This window comes from Ostrinia nubilalis, chromosome 16 (assembly GCF_963855985.1).
Source record: "Ostrinia nubilalis chromosome 16, ilOstNubi1.1, whole genome shotgun sequence".
NCBI classification, from domain to species: Eukaryota; Metazoa; Arthropoda; class Insecta; order Lepidoptera; family Crambidae; genus Ostrinia; species Ostrinia nubilalis.
In genome coordinates this window covers 3,191,014-3,210,143 of record NC_087103.1, presented here as the reverse complement: position 1 = coordinate 3,210,143, position 19,130 = coordinate 3,191,014, and positions in this window count along the sequence as shown.

Sequence of the window (19,130 nt, the reverse complement as noted above, 5' to 3'; positions counted from 1 at the left end):
ATAACGCGTCTGCATTTGCGTTTTGTTTATTGATTGATTCATTACGGTAATTAGCGGTTGCACTAGGCATTCTAACGTTGTCTGTGAATTTTTTGTAATTTAAAATGATTGGAATGCACGCAGTTTTAGTTTTGAGGACTCTATTTTTAATGTCGATTAATGCTTCCAATTGTTCCAATAAATCTTGTCCAATTACACCATCGTACCATTTGTGTACGTCATATAAATAAAATTTGTGGTATTTTCTGCATTTAAAAGTTGGAAAAAGGGGAATTTCTATGGTTTTGTTGTGCGTACTTGACGCGTGTGTACTCACAACTTGGAATGGTTCATTTTTTATGAATTTACTGAAATACTGATAGGCAATACGCGGACTGAAGAACGAACGCATGCTGCCAGTGTCGATCATCATGCGAGCATCCAGTTCCGGTAGGTAAATATATGGTAATGTTAATTCCGGATCGCAATTAATGTTTATCTGTTCGGTTCTTTGATGGAGGCTGTTTCGTGAAAATCCTGTTGGGATTCAGTTTCCTGGGTTTCCTCGGGAGTTTCCTCGAAATCAGGGTAATACTGTTCGCTGTACATGTTATTATATTCGTCTATAGGGTATTCACAATAATATTGGTCGTAATACGACTGTTCTGATTCGTCGTAGTTCAGATCATTTAAGTTTGTTTCATTTACATTGTTTGGTTTTGTAGCCGTACGCATAGACACGTCGGTCAGCTGCATACGTGGCGGCTGGACTTGTTGGGCTTGCTGAGCACCGAACTGTGGCTTATAGCCGAATTGAGGCGGCTTGTAACCGAATTGCTGAGGAGGATGTCTATAGCCAAATTGCTGGGGCGGTCTATATCCGAACTGCTGTGGAGGCCTGTAGCCGAACTGCTGCGGCGGCCTGAAACCTGGTTGATACGGAGGCTTGAAATAGCCGAATTGTTGTAAAGGTTTATTTCCATATTGCTGGAAGGGTTTGTAGCCTTGATTAGGCGGAAGGCCAAATTTAAATTGTGGAGGAATTATCGGTTTGAAAGCATTAGAGCTGACAAAATGAGGCTGATTGCCTGAAAATTTCTGTTGAGTTGGCGTAAACGAATTGTTAGGTTTGGGTTGCGAATGCATTTTGCTTCGCATGTTATATTGGTCCATAAAGTTTACTTCCTCGAGCACAATCGAGAGGGCGGCTTCCAAAGTGGACGGTGCCTTTAGTCTCACAATGCGCACAAGGTTTTCTGGTAAATTATAGAGAAACACGTTTAACGCGGTGTTGTTGTATATGGTGATTTTGGCGTGACGGATTGACTCGTCTGCTATGGTGTTTACTTTGGATATAAGCATTGACCTGGTTGATTGCACGCGGTTGCAAAAGTCTGTGTACGATTCATTCGATCTGATTTTTAGTGATTCTAATTCGATATTAATACATGCCTCACTACGCGGGTCTCCAAAATGTTGTGTCAGAATTTCTTTAAGTTCCGACCAGTTTGTTAAATTTTCTTGTTCTGATAACAGTGCTGCTGCATTTTCTGTAAGGCGGCTAGTGATAGCGTGGTACACGTATAAATCTTGCTCAACCCCACCTCTATATCTCGATATAACATACTCACATTTTTTAAGGAACAAATTTAGATGTTTTTTGTCACCATTAAAAAATGGAATTAATCTGAGCATCTCGTTGGGTATTGGCGTGATTTGTACGGATTCGATTTGTGGTGAAGCCATTTTTACTGAATTTAAATTTATTAATTGATATGCGCCAGTCAGAATTTGTAACAGTACTTTACACAATATTCACAATTAAAATACACGTAGTGATTACCGTGTAAAACACACAATAAAATACACAGTAAAAATACACAGTAAAAATAAGAGTGGTTCTTAATTTAATTGTTCAATTTCGAGAGACAATTAACTTAAAAACTTTAATAATTTTTACTTTACACTATAAACTTATTTAATTCAATACAATTTATTTACTTTATTTCACTTTATTTCACTTTATTTCACTTTATTTCAATTTATTTACTTTATTTCAATTTATTTACTTTATTTCAATTAATTTTCTTTACTTTGTTTCAATATTTAATTCACTTAAATCTAAACGAAAAGTGTTAACGATAAAGTTTTATGACGAAAACACAAAATGCGATACCCTGGGAGAAGTTCTATCCCGGAGTAGCAATATTTCCCTACGATTTAAAAAGCATGAAAAATACACAGAGGATAAGGAGTGGAAGGATTGGCGAAAAGTTCTACTCACCAACCGACCGTTCTCTGCATACTCGTTCCACCCGTACTTCGATGACAAATTTATTTGGTTCGGCGGATTTATTAGTTTCCCGTAGTATCACGAATTTAAACGGCGGATTTTGACACCAATCGCGTAAACTTTAGGAAAACTTGCAGCAATAAATCCGAACGGCTGCGCCAGTCAGATTTCGGGAGCGGGGTGGAAGCTTTTTAAAAAGGATTATATTTAATTAAACTAAGTGATCACGTCCTCGCCGAGTTGGAGGCGATTTAATAATGATTTAATATTGTGGCCGATCGCAGTCGTCCAGTACGGTGTTTACAATTTAGTTCTGCTGACACATCTCTTATGTGAATAACAATTCTACGAATGCTTACACTGTAGAGCGGAAAGTGATGACTTATCTTGTTTAGTCTAGAGCAGAGGGAGCTGACGGATGCATAACTACATAGATGGCACAGTGTAAAATATCTAAAGATTTATTATTATTATTTTACTTATATATTTTACATAATAAAATGAGTTTCTAAATGTATTGTGCTCTGTGTAAAGAATGACTCAAGCAAGTATGATATTTGTTGTAGTCCGAGAAAGGAACGAACGAAGAGAATAAAATCCTACTCTTTATTTTACAATTCACATGTTTGACACAGCGACTCTTTTTTTTAAATACCTTTTTACTAGTAGGTGTCAATTAAGCATAGGTTTTTACATTGAATTATAGATCGTTTCAGCCACGAAGACGCGCACCACCACTTTTTGATCGAGGGAAGCGCGGGGCGCGGGGAGTTTGATCCGAGCAATCCGAGATTGTGCGTGTGCACTCATGAATAATTTAGCGTGTACCGATAACACTCAAACATTAGCGGAAGAATTGTGCGGCGCGTCTTCGTGGATGAAACAATCATATAACTTTCTACTAATTTCATTTATTCCACTACGGGCCTACTGTTCATACCTTATTCGTCTCTAAACTCGTAGCCAGTGGCCGTAAACAAATGGAACTTATTGCCACCGCATGTTCAGCAGTTTAAAATCCAAGGAAATACTCAGGGAAGACCGGGAATACTCGGGGAATACCGGGGATAAGAATTTGTTTTGCTATCTATACGGGAATTTATTAGGACGGCTTGACTAATAAAGGATGGGGCTCTGTAAATAAGTACAAAAAGATGCAATGAAGTAAAAAGAAATATAGCGGTAAAAGATTCGCGGGAATTTGAAGTAATGAACTAGATTAATATTGGCTTACATAACTAAGAGAGCTTACACATTGCAACTTATTGCAGCGATACAAACGTTTTATAGTCGCGCGACTGTATCGCAATAGTATCGCGTATGTAAAAGTAGATGTTTTGCGTCTGTATCGATGCTGCATCGCCACTGAATCGCGTTTGCATCGCTGAAAAAAGTCGCAATGTAAAAGTGCCTAAGGTCTTTATAAAAAGTAGGAACTACATAGTATTTCACAGTAATAAATATTCACAAAGCTAAATAAAAATTAGTAGATGAAATCTTAATGAATCGTAGACACTCTGTTGACCCCAAAGTAATATCGTTTTGGTTATACAAAGCGTACCGGAAAACGCAGCGTAGGACGTCCACCCACAAGGTGTACCGACGATATCATAAAGGTAGCAGGAAGGCGCTGGACGCAGGCCGCTACCAACCGGGTAACATGGAAAACATTGGGGGAGGCCTATGTTCAGCAGTGGACGTCCTATGGCTGAGATGATGATGATGATGATGATGAATACAAAGCTAATACACCTATAGCTTTTCTTTAACTGACATTAGATATTTCGAGTATATGTAGGTACTAGACAGACTATTTCTAACAATAGCTTTCTTAATAATTATATTTTCTAATTATAATGACATTGTTTCTTTTTTATGTATTAATATTCAAACTTGCATGCTTCTTGATGTAGCAAAACATGTGGACTTATTTTGTAGCTGTTACAACTGTCATGTTTTATGCAAATAAACAATTATTCTATTCTATTCTATTCTTCTATTCTTGTAATAAGACCGCAACCTGTCCCTATTCACCACAACAAAACACGATTTGGGACTAGCCCCGTCAATTAGGTAATTCCTAGAATATTTATTTCTACGAAAAAGTTCTTAGATGAGGATTTACAGCTTTATCATTCCAGTAATTCTTTAATGTGATTTTGTTGTTGTAATTTCATTTCTATCACTTCAACGTATTTGTGGCATTTCTTAGAAAAAGTCTAAAACCTGCACAGTAAATTCTTCTAATTAGAAGTTCTTTTTCGTTTCAACCAAATGACGTTCACTGCTGGACTGAAACCTCTCCCAAGGATTTCCACAACGACCGGTGTTCCGTCATCTTAGCTTTTCGTTTAATTTTCATAATAATCGCGGGTATCGATATCTCTGCATAAGTATCAATGTAGTGACAAAACGCAGTCATACTAGGCTGCTTATGCGCTCCGTCCTTCGAGTTGGATTTTTATTGACAACTTGAGGGCAGTCACGCTTTGGAGGCCGCACCGGTCACATCGCCATCTTCTATTCGTATCTAACGGGCCCGTCGACGCGTGTGCTAGTCACCCTCCCATGTGATCTCAACTTACCTCATCATCTACACGCCCAAATGTGCTAGAAACCGAAGGAATTCCCAACTGCTGCTGCCCAAACTCGAGGTGGAACTGTCAACGATCTGCTCAAGGTACGTGAGTGCATAGTATTTTGTCATTGCGTACTGCTCGTACAGAACATCAATCCCTTTTTACCGGTAAGCCTTCTACGGTTTGATCTAGGTGTAGCAGGAAGCCACCAATCGCCTTTTAATCGTGGTGCGTTTGCTACAACCAGTCCTGTGCTGCCCGCATCCAGGCGCCTACTTCCCGAGACCTTCACCGTTTAGACTTTAGATGCTCTATGGTTAGACTGTCTACTTTCGTGTAATAGAGATGAGTAATTCCAAAAACACCCTCCTTCTAGCGCAGTTGCGTAAAAACTCAGTATCTCGTATACTTACAACAAATTAATTGCTTTATATTTTTCGAGCAATTTGCGCATTATAAAGCGGGCCGAACAATGTTGCGGAGCAAGCCATGGTTAACCACGTGCGACCTCGCGCGTACGTCGGTCTTTACACGGCACGATCCACAGGGGATACGATCGAAGAAAAAAAATATTTAATTACTGTAATGATGTAGGTCCTGTGTTAAATATACGTTTTCCTTTCTTTCTATCTCATCCACAACGAGGCAGCTATTGAGCTGCGACTCACCTGATGGAAAGTGATGCTCAGGCCGAATTTATTCATTTCACCATTCATTGATGAATTTTATTAATTTCTTAACCAATGGAATACCAGTAAATTAAGATACGATTGAAATGCATTGTTAGCGCTGCGCTGTTTCAGGCAACTATTTTAGGTGTCCATGAATTAGGTGTGTGAGTTTATTATCATCACTCTTGCAACGATCAAAAGTCACTTCTTTTGATCTTTACTCACTCATTGAAAAGTGCTGACATGAGCCAGTAAGAGATAGAAATAAATAGGTATAAAACGCAAACCGCACTGACACTTTGTGTGTAAGTTACTATCGTGTCGCTAGTAATTTGAGCCATCACCACAGAACAACATAAATCACGCTAAATTAAATCTTTGTGGACACTAGAATAATAAAACACCCAAGAATCGATTGTTGTAAATGCCACAGTGATTAATCTCTTTATCCGAAAAGCCTTACCGCAATCTCTTTTATACGCGTTATGTTGTATTGTGATAGAAATTATTTGATTTAACCGTACTCGGGATACGTTTCAAAGGGCGTTTGTGAGAAATCAAAATATTTACGGGTAAAGGTGGGAAAGTTTTTGCCCCGGGACGTTTCTTTTAGAAGGGTCTAATCCCATCTTTGATGAAGAAATCCCGAGTGTTAGGTACATTATTATGTTTTGAAACAATATTTTGATCGGGTCAAAATGATTATGTTGATCGCTATCAAATGTAACTTTTGGTTCTTGGGTCATTGAACCGTTACTTACACCATGGCACAGAGGCACCCGCTGAAAACCAGTGTCGAAGCACGCGTACACATTTCGATTAATACTGAGCGGGCGCCTTTTCGGCACGAGATACTATGTTTATGTGTGTTAATTTTTGTTTTCTTCTTTTATTTGTTCATTTTCATTTGTGTTTTCGTTGTGGCGACATCTACGATACGCCACTACAAACGTGTACCAACAGATAGATGGCGCTGTTACGACTGCACTATGGCACACTCCGCCGCTCATACAAACCTGCATCGCGGTGACGGAGTTTTATATCCTGCCAAAAATATATAGGCAAACCAAGATGGTGCAAATAGGACCTTGGTCCCCGAGCACAACACCCGCTCGGAAGGAAAGCACTAACATCTAGCTTCCTTATTGTGGATGAACATCATATCCGACATTGGTGACCCTCCGGGGGGAGTGGTGTGGCGACACCGACGATACGCCACTACAAACTGTGTACCAACAGATGGCGCTGTCGCTACTACACTATGGCACACTCCGTCGCTCATACAAACCTGCATCGCGGTGACGAAGTTTTATATCCTGCCAAGTATATATAGACAAACCAAGATGGTGTAAATCGGATTCTGGAAAAGCTCCTCAAGCTACCAGCGCGCGTCCCTTCAATCTGGAAAAGCTCCTCAAGCTACCAGCGCGCGTCCCTTCAATAAGCTGGAAAAGCTCCTCAAGCTACCAGCGCGCGTCCCTTCAAAAAAAAAAAAATGTAAATCGGACCTTGGTCCCCGAGCATAACACCCGCTCGGAAGGAAGCACTAACACCATAGCTTCCTTAATGTGGGAGCGACGGAGTGTGCCATAGTGAAGTAGCGACAGCGCCATCTGTTGGTACACAGTTTGTAGTGGCGTATCGTCGGTGTCGCCACATCGTGTCAAATAAAGGTTTTTCTATTTCTATTTCTATTCTATCGCTTATAAGCTTTCGACAACAAATTCAAATCAGTTTGGCAGATGACGCCATTAATGAATAATTTAAAGACACAACTTTTCTAAAAGAATTCGCAATTCACCAATATCATAAAAGTTTTCAGTAGCTTTAACATCAATAAATAGTAAATCAACCAAGTTAGTTCAATTTAAATAATCGTGATTTGCGGTTTACCATTAAAAAAACCTTTGCAACCTGTTAAACCGGGGTTTAATAGTTCATAAAAAATCTGTCAATATCGTAGAGTCAAAAAGCCTCTCTATTGTAGGTTGAGAATAGGGTTGCCAACCGTACTATAATATATAGTATTGTACTATTTTTCGGGTCTGCGTACTATATACTGTTGAAAAAATATATAGTACGCAAAAATACTATATTTTCAACACCGACAAATCTAACAAACAAATCCTTCATTTAAAAAAAATAAGAACGCGCCTTTAAAGTAACTTAACTGTTAAGATGGCTAAGTCATATAACCTATTGCGCACGTACCATCTCCTTTGATGAGGTCCGTGAACTTACCCGATAGGCGATAGCGTGTATCCGAACGCTTGCGTAACGAACTTCATCATTTCAGCCATAGGACGTCCACTGCTGAACATAGGCCTCCCCTAATGCTTTCCATGTTGATCGATTGGTAGCGGCCTGCGTCCAGCGCTTCCCTGCTACCTTTACGATGTCGTCGGTCCACCTTGTAGGTGGACGTCCCACGCTGCGTTTTCCGGTACGCGGCCTCCATTCCAGAACCTTTCCGCCCCATCGCACGTAACGAACTGGTCAATGTCAAATTGACAACGTAAATTTTAACGTCGTCAAACGATATTTTGGTCTGCTTTATTTATCGTCAGAATCGTTTTCAACTAGATGTTGTTATTTCTTTTGAAAAGTTGAAATCTTATATTTAGGTATGGAAAGTGGTAGTGATAACGAAAGTGCGTCAAATTCTGTTGCGCCGCTAACGCCGATTAAAAAACGAAAAATACCAAAGAGACTCCAAATAAAATAAACCTGAGTGGGAAAGAGAGTATGACTGGATTACTGAAGATCCCCAAAATATACAGTGTGAGTCACGATAAAGTGCACATATGAAAATATGTGAAACTAGACCTATTTTTTTCAAGAAAAAAGAGGTCAAAAAATTTTTGAGTTTTTTTTTTAAATTTTTTATAGAATTTTTTTCTTCCAATTACTTCTCGTAAAGAAAACGTAATCACTTTTAAACTAAGAGGTATATCCTGATAAAATAAAAACAATAATAATGCTAAATAACAGGCGATACTAATAAAATACATAAAATACCCAGAAAATGCCAACAAATAATAAAAAATTATACTTTTTGAAAAAAATTCTGCTTTTAAATTCGTGTTTTTTTGGTTATTTGATCAATTTCTCCAAAAAATGCCCCTATAACAGTATTACTTTTGTAAAACTAAAAATTGCATGTCTCTATCCTTATCACAACATATTATGTCAATTTTAAAATCGGCGCTAGAACAACGTAAAAAAGATATTTTTTTTGGTTACAAAACAAAAAAAATGTTGCAATCATTAGAAGCAAAATCCCCCCCACAGAAAGTTATGGAATTCAAAAGATATTTTTGCTATTTCTTGATAAATGTTTAGACTATCTTAATAAATGGTTTGATTTCAGTGAAAGCAATTGGTTATTTAAAATCCAAAAATTAAATTTAAAAAAGGAGGTTTCATTTAATGACTGTGAGACAATATTAGAAGTTCTAAATTTACAAGAAAAAATATTTGAAGTAATTTCATTCCTGCTCTCTATTCCCGCCACTTCGGCATTTACTGAAAAGATATTTTCGGTTATGAATTCGAAGTGGTGAGAAGAAAGAAACAGAAGTAGTGTATCATTAATAAAAAATGAGCTTTTGATTTATATCAATTTAAAAATTGAATGTGACAATGCATATGACACTTTTATTTTATACAAAAAACTGTTACACAGCGCAAGAACTGCAAAAAAATATAGTTTTTATAAAAATAAATGATTAAAAAATTTATATTTGTCTATTTTTTGTTTTTCGAATAAAATACTATATTTTTTTAAATGTACTATATTTTTCTACACCTTATTTTGGAAAATACTATATTTCGCTGATGAAATGTTGGCAACCCTAGTTGAGAAAGACCCCAGTTAACAAAGTAGTTGGTAGATCCTACTATTGAAAATCCTGTGTATCCAGGATCTACAACTTGACCGCTAATAAAACTTACCCAACCAGTCAAGGCTGAGTTACTACCAAGGTAAAGTTAAACTGTCATTGGACCCGCAACGAAATTAATCAGAAGAAAATGGGAGGAGATTAGAGAAAAGATCGATTTCTCGCTGAAGTAACATGATATCGACTATTATAGTTTCGATTAACAAATTGAAGTTAACATATATTATATTTTCGATTAAAAAATAATATTTCCATATTATTTAGTAATGGGTAGTTTACAAATACTACGCATTTTATAAAGCTGACCAAAAAACTAAAAATAACATATTGTTTCAATTACTACCCACAAAAAATGAAACAGAGCTTATACATGATAATGACCTAGCTAAAAAATATTTAGATGCATAATTATGAATAAATAAGTAATCATGCAGAACTTCAGGTCTTAAATAGTCACTACTCTAAAATTTTTCCGTGCGAAATCAGAACTCGCTTTAAGGAACCGCCACGCTACAGTCTTTTTATTGACCTATCTTTCTTGTCAATTTACCCCGTGAGCACTAAGGCTGAGTTGCACCACCCAACTTTGACCGTAACTATGACGTTAACCGGTGCTTTTTGTATGGAGTTTGACAGATTTTTGACGTTTGTCAAAGTTAAAGTTAGGTGGTGCAACTCAGCCTAAGAAATTACCATGCAAAAAAGCCAATACCTCTTAGCCCAGTATTAACCCTTACACCGGCCAACTAACCAGCTTGATTACATTCTAATGCAAAGGTTTTCTTTAGCGAATTCGTTCGTCACAAATCACGCTCCGGATGGGGGTTGCGTGGGGTTAACCAACGTATTATCTATCTCCCATTCCATTTTAAACCGTATTACTAATAAGTGAAGGTGGGAATTGGTATGGCAAGTAAAGTGTTTGCTGCTTGTGAAGCTAAACTGATTTTGATTAGAAATCAGCACGGTTACGAGCTATTACACGATGTTTGCGTACTGACTACGATTTTCTGTCTGAAATTTCCATTAAGTTACACTTGACGTTAAGTTAGTTGGTAATTTTGTTGCAGCTTTCGCTGTGTGGAAGTGGAAGATAATAATGAAAATTAGAACACAAATATAAATCAACTTAATACTTTGGAGATTTGAATTTTAATATGAATTATATAGTTCTTTCAATCGTTAAAAGAATAAGGCGATTTTTAAGGTGAATAGGGACTTACAAGGCAGATTGTGTACCATCCTAGACTGCGTCTCACTTAACACCAGATGCATTACGGTCAAATTCTGCCTTGTCATGCCTAAAAAAAAGATAAACGATTTCATAATTTTCATAGTAAATTTATTATGTTGTTAGTAAATACTATAAAAAATATTATATTAATTACTAGTTGCCCCGGCGAACTTCGTACCGCTATATTTTTCTTTTATAAGAACTGTGTTTGTTCGCGCCTTGCAGACGCGATGGAATTTTATAAATAAAACTCGGAAACTGCTTATTTCGTTGTATTCTTGAGACGTTACAATTTTGATGTTGTTCGATCGGAATCCAAAAGAGAAGTGATTTTATACAAAGGTTCTCAATATAAAGTATTGACTGACAAAAGTTATGTGACATTTACATTAGAAGTAGATATTGCTATTGGAAAATGATGAGGCGCGAGTAGGGCCGCAACAGTGTTTTTTCACCGTTTAAACCTTCCCTGAACTTTCACAAATATTTCAAGACAAAAATAAGCCAAATCGGTCTTGCCGTTCTCGAGTTTTAGCCAGACTAACGAACATCAATTCATTTTCATTTATACATATACATATAGATAGATTAGCCAAATCGGTCCTGCCGTTCTCGAGTTTTAGCCAGACTAACGAACATCAATTCATTTTTATTTATATAGATGATGATACTCGTAGTAATAGTAATTCTTTGTTTTAGTGACGTGGTGCTAACTTTTAAAATCGAAGGCACTTGAGAAAAAAAATCGAATCGAAACTTTCGAATTCAGACTGCGACTAGCAGTAGCAGTTGACATATTACGCAATAAATAACTGTGATTAAGATGTGATTGTTAAGAAAGTTTATCACTTTAATTTTTGGAATAAAACATTAAATTTTCTTATCTATGTGTCACAGTTAGAGATGGGTTTCCACCCGTTTCATTCCACCCGTGGGTGTTTACACCGGGTGAAAACAAATAATTTTATAATTATTTCAATTGGTATCTTTTCTTTATTTTTATTGAATTTTTCTCATTTAAGTTTATTGATTAATAAGTAATAAGTCAAATTTAACACTAATATGCATTTATATCGTGGCCAAATCGTAAAATTGATCACGTTATGATGATGTGACCAATTATTTTATAAAATGGTGTTATTTCAAGAATCGTTGAACCGATTTAGAAGAAATTTAGTAGGAACACAATAATTTGTGATCATGGCAAGGACATGGAGGGGGGGGATGCCAAGATGCCAAACTCTCTCTTTGATGACATTACGGTATAAAGTTACAAATAACAACACCAACTACAAAGTACTTCTGCTTAAAAACTTGAAATCGAACCGCCCTTCCGCCACTGTAACGCATTGTAACGTTTTTCAAGACCTCCTCTCCCCCCAGATTGCATTACGTAATACTAGAACGCCCCCTTAGCAACAAATACCACTTCTCACTTTGAAAAAACGCTATTTTTGTTTTCACCCACCAGAATGGGTGGTAATGGGTAAAAACCGGGTTTTTACCCAAATCACCCAGTTTTAACCCAATCGGGTGAAATGGGTTTTTACCCACTACCCATCTCTAGTCACAGTCGTCATAGTAAGACCATCTACTTCCTCAGAACTGTTTTTTTGTACCACGCCAATGTTTGATACTTGTGCCTATACATATAATATTATGTATGTATTTGTTTGCTTCAACTTGGCCTGCTTTGCACTCTATTTCCACCTGTCCCGATTAAAACACCGCTCAACCCCACTTAAATCGGGCCAGTTACTCAGCGTTTTGTTTACCGATGCCGTTCTGTTTGGTTTGCTTATGAATTTCTCCTCTGGATTAGCGGAGTTCGTGTTCGCAAGTGTACACGCGAGCCTGTTATTTGTACGTGATTAATTTCTTCACTGGTGCAGCTACACGCGTGGCTAATGCAAGGAAATGTAAAGAAACAGACGCCATTTTGATTGTGAAACAATGGTGATTGTCACGACCACCTTTTTTATAAACCTTTACATACTTTTTTGTACCATAGATTTACCATAGATTTACATAATTATTAAGAAAAAATAAACCAGTGTCAAACTAGCTTCTGTTTGTTTCACTCAACATAATTTGGTGTCAGAAGAAAAGGAAAAATATTAATATCGTAATATGCCCATAACACGATCCAAAGGTAAAGCCGCAGGCGTGGCAGTGCCCCCTGCTACTATCCCTGCTACAACGGAAGCGGAGACCTCGGAAGACGGAGCCTCCAGCGTCATCCCGGAGACGGCGGGCCCGTCTACGACACCATCTCCCGCTAGTATTACATCAGTTCCTAAGAGTGCGCGTTCTAATCGCTCTACTAGTACTATGAAGGCTCGCATTTTAACTGCAAAAGCGGAGCACGCTCGACGCCTAGCACAGCTCGACGCAGAGCGAGAGCGTGCCCAGCTTGAGCGCGAGCGTGCCCAGCTTGAGCGCGAGCGCGCCCAGCTTGAGCGCGAGCGAGAACGTGAGTGTGATATTGCTAACTTGGAATTACAGGCCGAGCTGGCCGCCATAGCAGCCAGCTCCTCTCAAAGGTCTCTTAGTAATTCTAGGTCGAGCGTAGAACGTTGGCTGGCACAGTCGACAATTCAGGACACAGATTATAACGCTAATGCATTACTCGACAGGGAACCGTTTCCTAACGTTAAGCCGCAGCCACCGCCGCGGCCGGCGCCACCCGCCACAGCAGATGGAGCCGCCTACACTGCGTTACCGGTCCCTGCGGAGCCGCAGCCACCGCCACGGCCGGCGCCATCCGCCACTGCGGGTGGAGTCTACACAGCGCTACCGATGGCTACATGTTCGCAATCAGCGTTAGTTGTGCCAGCTGAGCCAACCACACAACACATAGATTTAGGCACACGTAAAGAACATCATTGTAATTGCTACCAAAATAAAAAGACTGATCATGAGGGTACACAGATTTATCAGCTGGCTAACGCAATTGCGGACCTCAAGCGGCCTACACAGGTTTGTGAACTCCTTAAATTTGACGGGCGCGTCGCGGACTGGTTCATTTTCAAGAAGGCGTACGACCAGTCGAAGGCACACTTCACCCCAAGTGAAAATGTCGCCAGACTTAGCGCTGCACTGTGTGGAGCTGCTAAGGAGGCCGTCGCAGTGCGTTTGGTTGCTGCTGATGATCCGGACCAGATAATGAAGGCTCTTGAGGTTAGATTTGCACAGCCTGAAGTCATCATTCTTCACCAGCTTGCCATGGTAAGAGCCCTTCCTAAACTCGGTCTTTATGACAACTCGCGCGAATTGAATACTTTTGCCTGTCGTGTTCGCAATTGTATTGATCTAGTTCGCCTACTCAATCAAAGTGAATATCTCGCCTCGCCAGAGTTATCCAACTCCATCATTACTAAATTGACCCCGCTTCTCAGGTCTAGATGGGCTGACTTTGCGGCGGCAAGAGTTGGCTCTGGCAAATTTAAATTAGAAATTTTGTCGGACTTTTTGGAAAACGAAGCATATTTACAAACGAAATTTGGCATTGTCATGTCAGAGCCGACGTTTGTCAAAAGTCAAAGTCAGCCTGTCAAGACCAAAGACAAAATTTATCAGAATGTAGTTTCGTCTAGTTCGCCTAGTCAACCAAAAAGTTCCGAATCATTGTGTAAATATTGCGCAACCGGTACGCACGAGGTAAGCGAATGTATAGGATTCAAATCGCTTGGTGTAGATGATCGGTGGCAGTGGGTCATGGATAATAAGGTTTGCCGCAAATGTTTAAGGAAGGGCTCTCATCTGTATAAAAACTGTAAAAAGCAATGTGAAGTTGATGGCTGCGTGGCGAATCGTAGACATCATACGTTACTTCACAAGCTTAGGTCCGACCTGTCGGCTTCCACGACTCAACCGGAAGAGCAAGCTGCCATCGTAGCGCATAACGCTGCACCGATTGTTAGTAAGCGACGACAACCGCTACTCAAGATTATTCCCGTGACGCTTTCCGGTAAAAAGGGTAGTGTCGATACCTTCGCGCTATTGGATGACGGTAGTTCCGCGACGTTGTTGGATAGATCAGTTGCTAATGCACTTGAGGATGAGGGACCGAGAGAACCTCTGAGAATTCATTGCATCGGGGGTCTCACTAAATTGTCGGACGTCTCTTTTGTTAATATTAAAGTTAGAGGCCGGTATAGCTCAGACACTTTCGAGGTTCGCGCTCGTTCTATCCCCAATCTCAATCTCAGCGCGCAAACTGCCAGCTTTGATGATGTCCAGCGATTCAGTCACCTTACAGATTTAGCCGACGTCTTAGCTTATGGGGACGCTCAACCAACATGCCTTATAGGAACGGACAACTGGCATCTTCTCTTGACCCAAAGCGTACGTCGTGGTACAAAATCTGAGCCTGCCGCTGCCCTTACCCCTTTGGGCTGGGTACTTTTTGGTTTTATGGGCAACACGGCCAGTTCGGTAGAATTTGTCAATCATGTAAATCAAGTCGAAGATGACCAGTTGGACAATAATTTAGAAAATCTGGTTAAAAACTACTACAAATTAGACTCCATTGGCATAGAAAAGAAACTTCATAGTAGTCCTAGCGATAAACGTGCTATAGAAATTCTAGATGAGACTACGGTGCGGTTAACCTCTGGTCGCTTCCAAACTGGTCTTCTATGGCGGGACAACATTAAGATCATCCCCAACAGTAAGCGCCTAGCACTGTCCCGATTTCAAAGTCTCGAATCTAAAATGGCTAAAGACAAAACTTACGCGACTTCCTATAAACAGAACATTCAGGGTATGATTGACAAAGGATACGCGGAGCTTTGCTCTGGACCACCAACTGGTAACATCACGTGGTACCTCCCGCATTTTGGGGTCGTACACCCACACAAAAAGAAGTTACGCGTGGTGCACGATGCGGCAGCGAAATGTAACGGGGTGAGCCTGAACTCTATGCTTTTATCAGGTCCAGACTTGCTGCAACCCCTGCTTGCTATTGTCATGAGATTCAGAGAAGGTAAGATCGCTATTACGGGGGATATAAGGGAGATGTTCCCACAAGTAAAAATTAGACCTGAGGACCGCGACGCTCAGCGCTTTTTGTGGAGGGATGACCCTCAGTCCCCTCTCTTAGAATATAGGATGTCTTCTATGATTTTTGGAGCAACGTCTAGCCCGTGTACAGCACTCTACTTGAAAAACAAAAATGCTCTTGAATTTCAGAATTCTTATCCGAAAGCTGCTCAGTCCATTATAGAAAATCATTACATGGACGATTATCTTGAAAGCTTTGAAAGTGTAGAGGAGGCAGCTCGCTTAGCTTCGGAAATAGTCACCGTCCATAAGGCTGCAGGATTTGAAATGCGATCTTGGGTCTCTAATCATGCTGAAGCTCTTACCTTATTACCTTTAGACCTCCGCGCCACTGAAGCTTCTGAGGTAGGGTTAGGTCCGTCTTCTCCATCGCGCATTAGAGTTTTGGGATTGACTTGGCTTGTTGGCGATGACTCCTTGTCCTTTCTTAAGTCCATCCCGAAATTTCCCCCAACGCTTACGAAACGTTCTGCCTTGTCTTTACTTATGTCGATATACGATCCGTTAGGGTTGATAACGCCTCTTATTATAAAGGGTCGAATTCTTTTCCAAAAGACATGGAAGCTAGGTTTGGATTGGGATCAAAAATTATCTGAGGGGTTATTTCTAAAATACCAGTCGTGGTTCCGGGAACTTGAGAACTTATCAGGGAGCGCTATTCCCAGATGTTATTCGGAGGGAAAGCAAGTTATAGAAAGTCAGCTTCACGTCTTATGCGACGCTAGCGAGCTAGCTTACGCTTGCGTTGCCTACTGGCGATTTGTTTTATCGGATGGTTCAGTCAAATTGGCGCTTATAGGAGGCAAAGCTAGGCTCGCGCCACTAAAACCAGCGACTATTCCGAGAATGGAACTTCAGGCGGCGTTGATAGGCGCGCGTTTTGCTGCTTACATTATTGAGGCTCACAAAAATAAGCCCTTTAAAACGTTTCTGTGGTCTGATTCGATTACAGTGCTGAAATGGTTACGTAGCGACGCCTGCACGTTTAAGCCATTCGTGTCCTTTCGTGTAGCCGAGATCTCGGATCTTACTGATGTACAGTCTTGGAGATATGTTCCTAGTGGCTTAAATGTTGCTGACGACGCCACGCGCGATACAGCGGAGTTCTCTCTACATTCACGTTGGTTCACTGGCCCGACTTATCTTCTTTCACCGGAAGCTACGTGGCCCCGCGAACCGCTTTACACTGATTCTTCAACCACAAGTGAAATAAAAATGGTTGAATGCTTGGTTGTACCTTCTACAGAATCCCCGGCTCTTTCGCCTGTGGTCGCAGACCATCGGAGATTCAGCCGATGGATTCGCTTGCTCAGAGCCACAGCTCGAGCACACCAGTCGGCAAAAATGTTTAGGACCTTATTACCTCTAAATTATTTCTAAACTCGCCTCGTTGCGATCGAAAATTACCTCTTTTATCAGCTGACGACTTAAACTCGGCAGAGCAGCATTTACTCATGTCTGTACAACGCGATTCATTGTCCGAAGAGCTTGATTGTGTTAACGCAGGACGCCCCGTTTCTAGATTAAGTAAACTTAAGAACGTGTCCTTGCTTGTCTGTAACGGTCTTCTACGGTTATCCGGTCGCACATCCGCTTCAGATGCCATTGAGTCCCGCCCAATTGTCCTTGATGGAAAGCATCAGATAACAAGACTGTTGATTCATGACTACCATATACGATGCGCTCACGCAAACAATGAACTCGTCGTCAACGAAATGCGCCAGAAGTTCTACATCATCGGCCTGAGATCTGCCGTCAAACAAGTGGCTTCAAGATGTCAGCGTTGCAGAGTATGGAAGGCTAGACCTGTGCCGCCGCCCATTGGCGACTTACCAGACGTGCGGATGGCCATCTATGAGCGCCCATTCTCCTACGTCGGTTTGGACTATTTTGGCCCTCTCAATGTCACGATCGGCCGGAAGCATGCGAAAAGATGGGTCGCGCTCTTTACCTGTATGACTGTCCGAGCAGTTCACCTGGAAATCGTCGATAACCTGTCAGCGGACTCTGCGATAATGGCCCTACGCCGCTTCATATCTCGTCGAGGCTGCCCGACTTGCATCTATTCTGACAATGGGACGGCTTTCGTTGGGGCCTCTAAGATGTTAGCGGAAGTCTATGAGTTCGCAACCACCAAGCGGATACAGTGGAAATTTATCCCGCCGTAGGCTCCTTTCATGGGTGGATGCTGGGAGAGATTGGTACGGAACGTCAAGTCTGCGCTATCCGCAACCTTGAAAGAACAGTCACCCAGAGAAGAGACACTCCACACCCTACTCCTTGAAGCAGAGGCTATAGTTAACTCTAGGCCGCTGACTCACGTGTCAACGGAACCCGATGCAGAGGAGGCGCTTACGCCGTTTACGTTCCTTATTGGCACCCCTTCGTACGATCTGCAAACACGGCCGTTCGACGACACCGATCTGTCCAGCCGGGCACAGTGGCGGAAGGCGCAGCGTCTGGCCGACCATTTTTGGCAGCGCTTCACCAAAGAATACCTGCCCAGCCTAGTCCCTCGCCGCTCTTCACCGACGGCTTCGGCGAGCTTCATCATTGGCGATCTGGTGGTCATAGTGGACGGGACTCTACCCAGGCGTTGCTGGCCACGTGGCCGCATCGTTGCTACTTACCCCGGCAAGGACCGGATAGTTAGGGTAGTGGATGTTCAAACTAAAGGGGGTGTCCTGCGTAGGCCCGTAAAAAAATTGGCCAAGCTGGTCGTTTCACCCTAAACCTGGTGCTTACACCGCCGGGGGCCATGTCACGACCACCTTTTTATAAACCTTTACATACTTTTTTGTACCATAGATTTACCATAGATTTACATAATTATTAAGAAAAAATAAACCAGTGTCAAACTAGCTTCTGTTTGTTTCACTCAACACTGATAATGCATGCTAAAGGTTTTGTCGTTGCGACAAAACGGCACGGCTAAGGTTTTAAATTAAGAAAAAATACAAGTTTCAGGCTCAAGGTCACCCAAAGGGTGATGGAGCGGGCTTTGCTCGGAGTTTCCCTGCGTGATCGAATAGAAATAAGAAAATCCGCAGGAAAACCAAAGTGACCGACATAGCTCGCAGAATTGCTAAAATCAAGGGGTGTCATACTTGCTATCGAACGTTGAAGTATCTATTGTCTAGATATCGACAACTATGCATCAACGGGTCGCTACATCTACGGTACTCCATATTAAAAGTCATGAAATCAACGGGTCGCTACATCTACGGTACTCCATATTAAAAGTCATGAAATCAATCGGTTGTTTAATCAGTGTCATGACATCAAAAGTCGCGGTGGGTAAATAACGAACTTCTCAGGGTGGGTATGTAATATTTTCCTACCAAATTTTGTACTAAAAGGTAAAGTATTAAGAAAAAACAATTTTTTAATCATACATAATTGTGTATT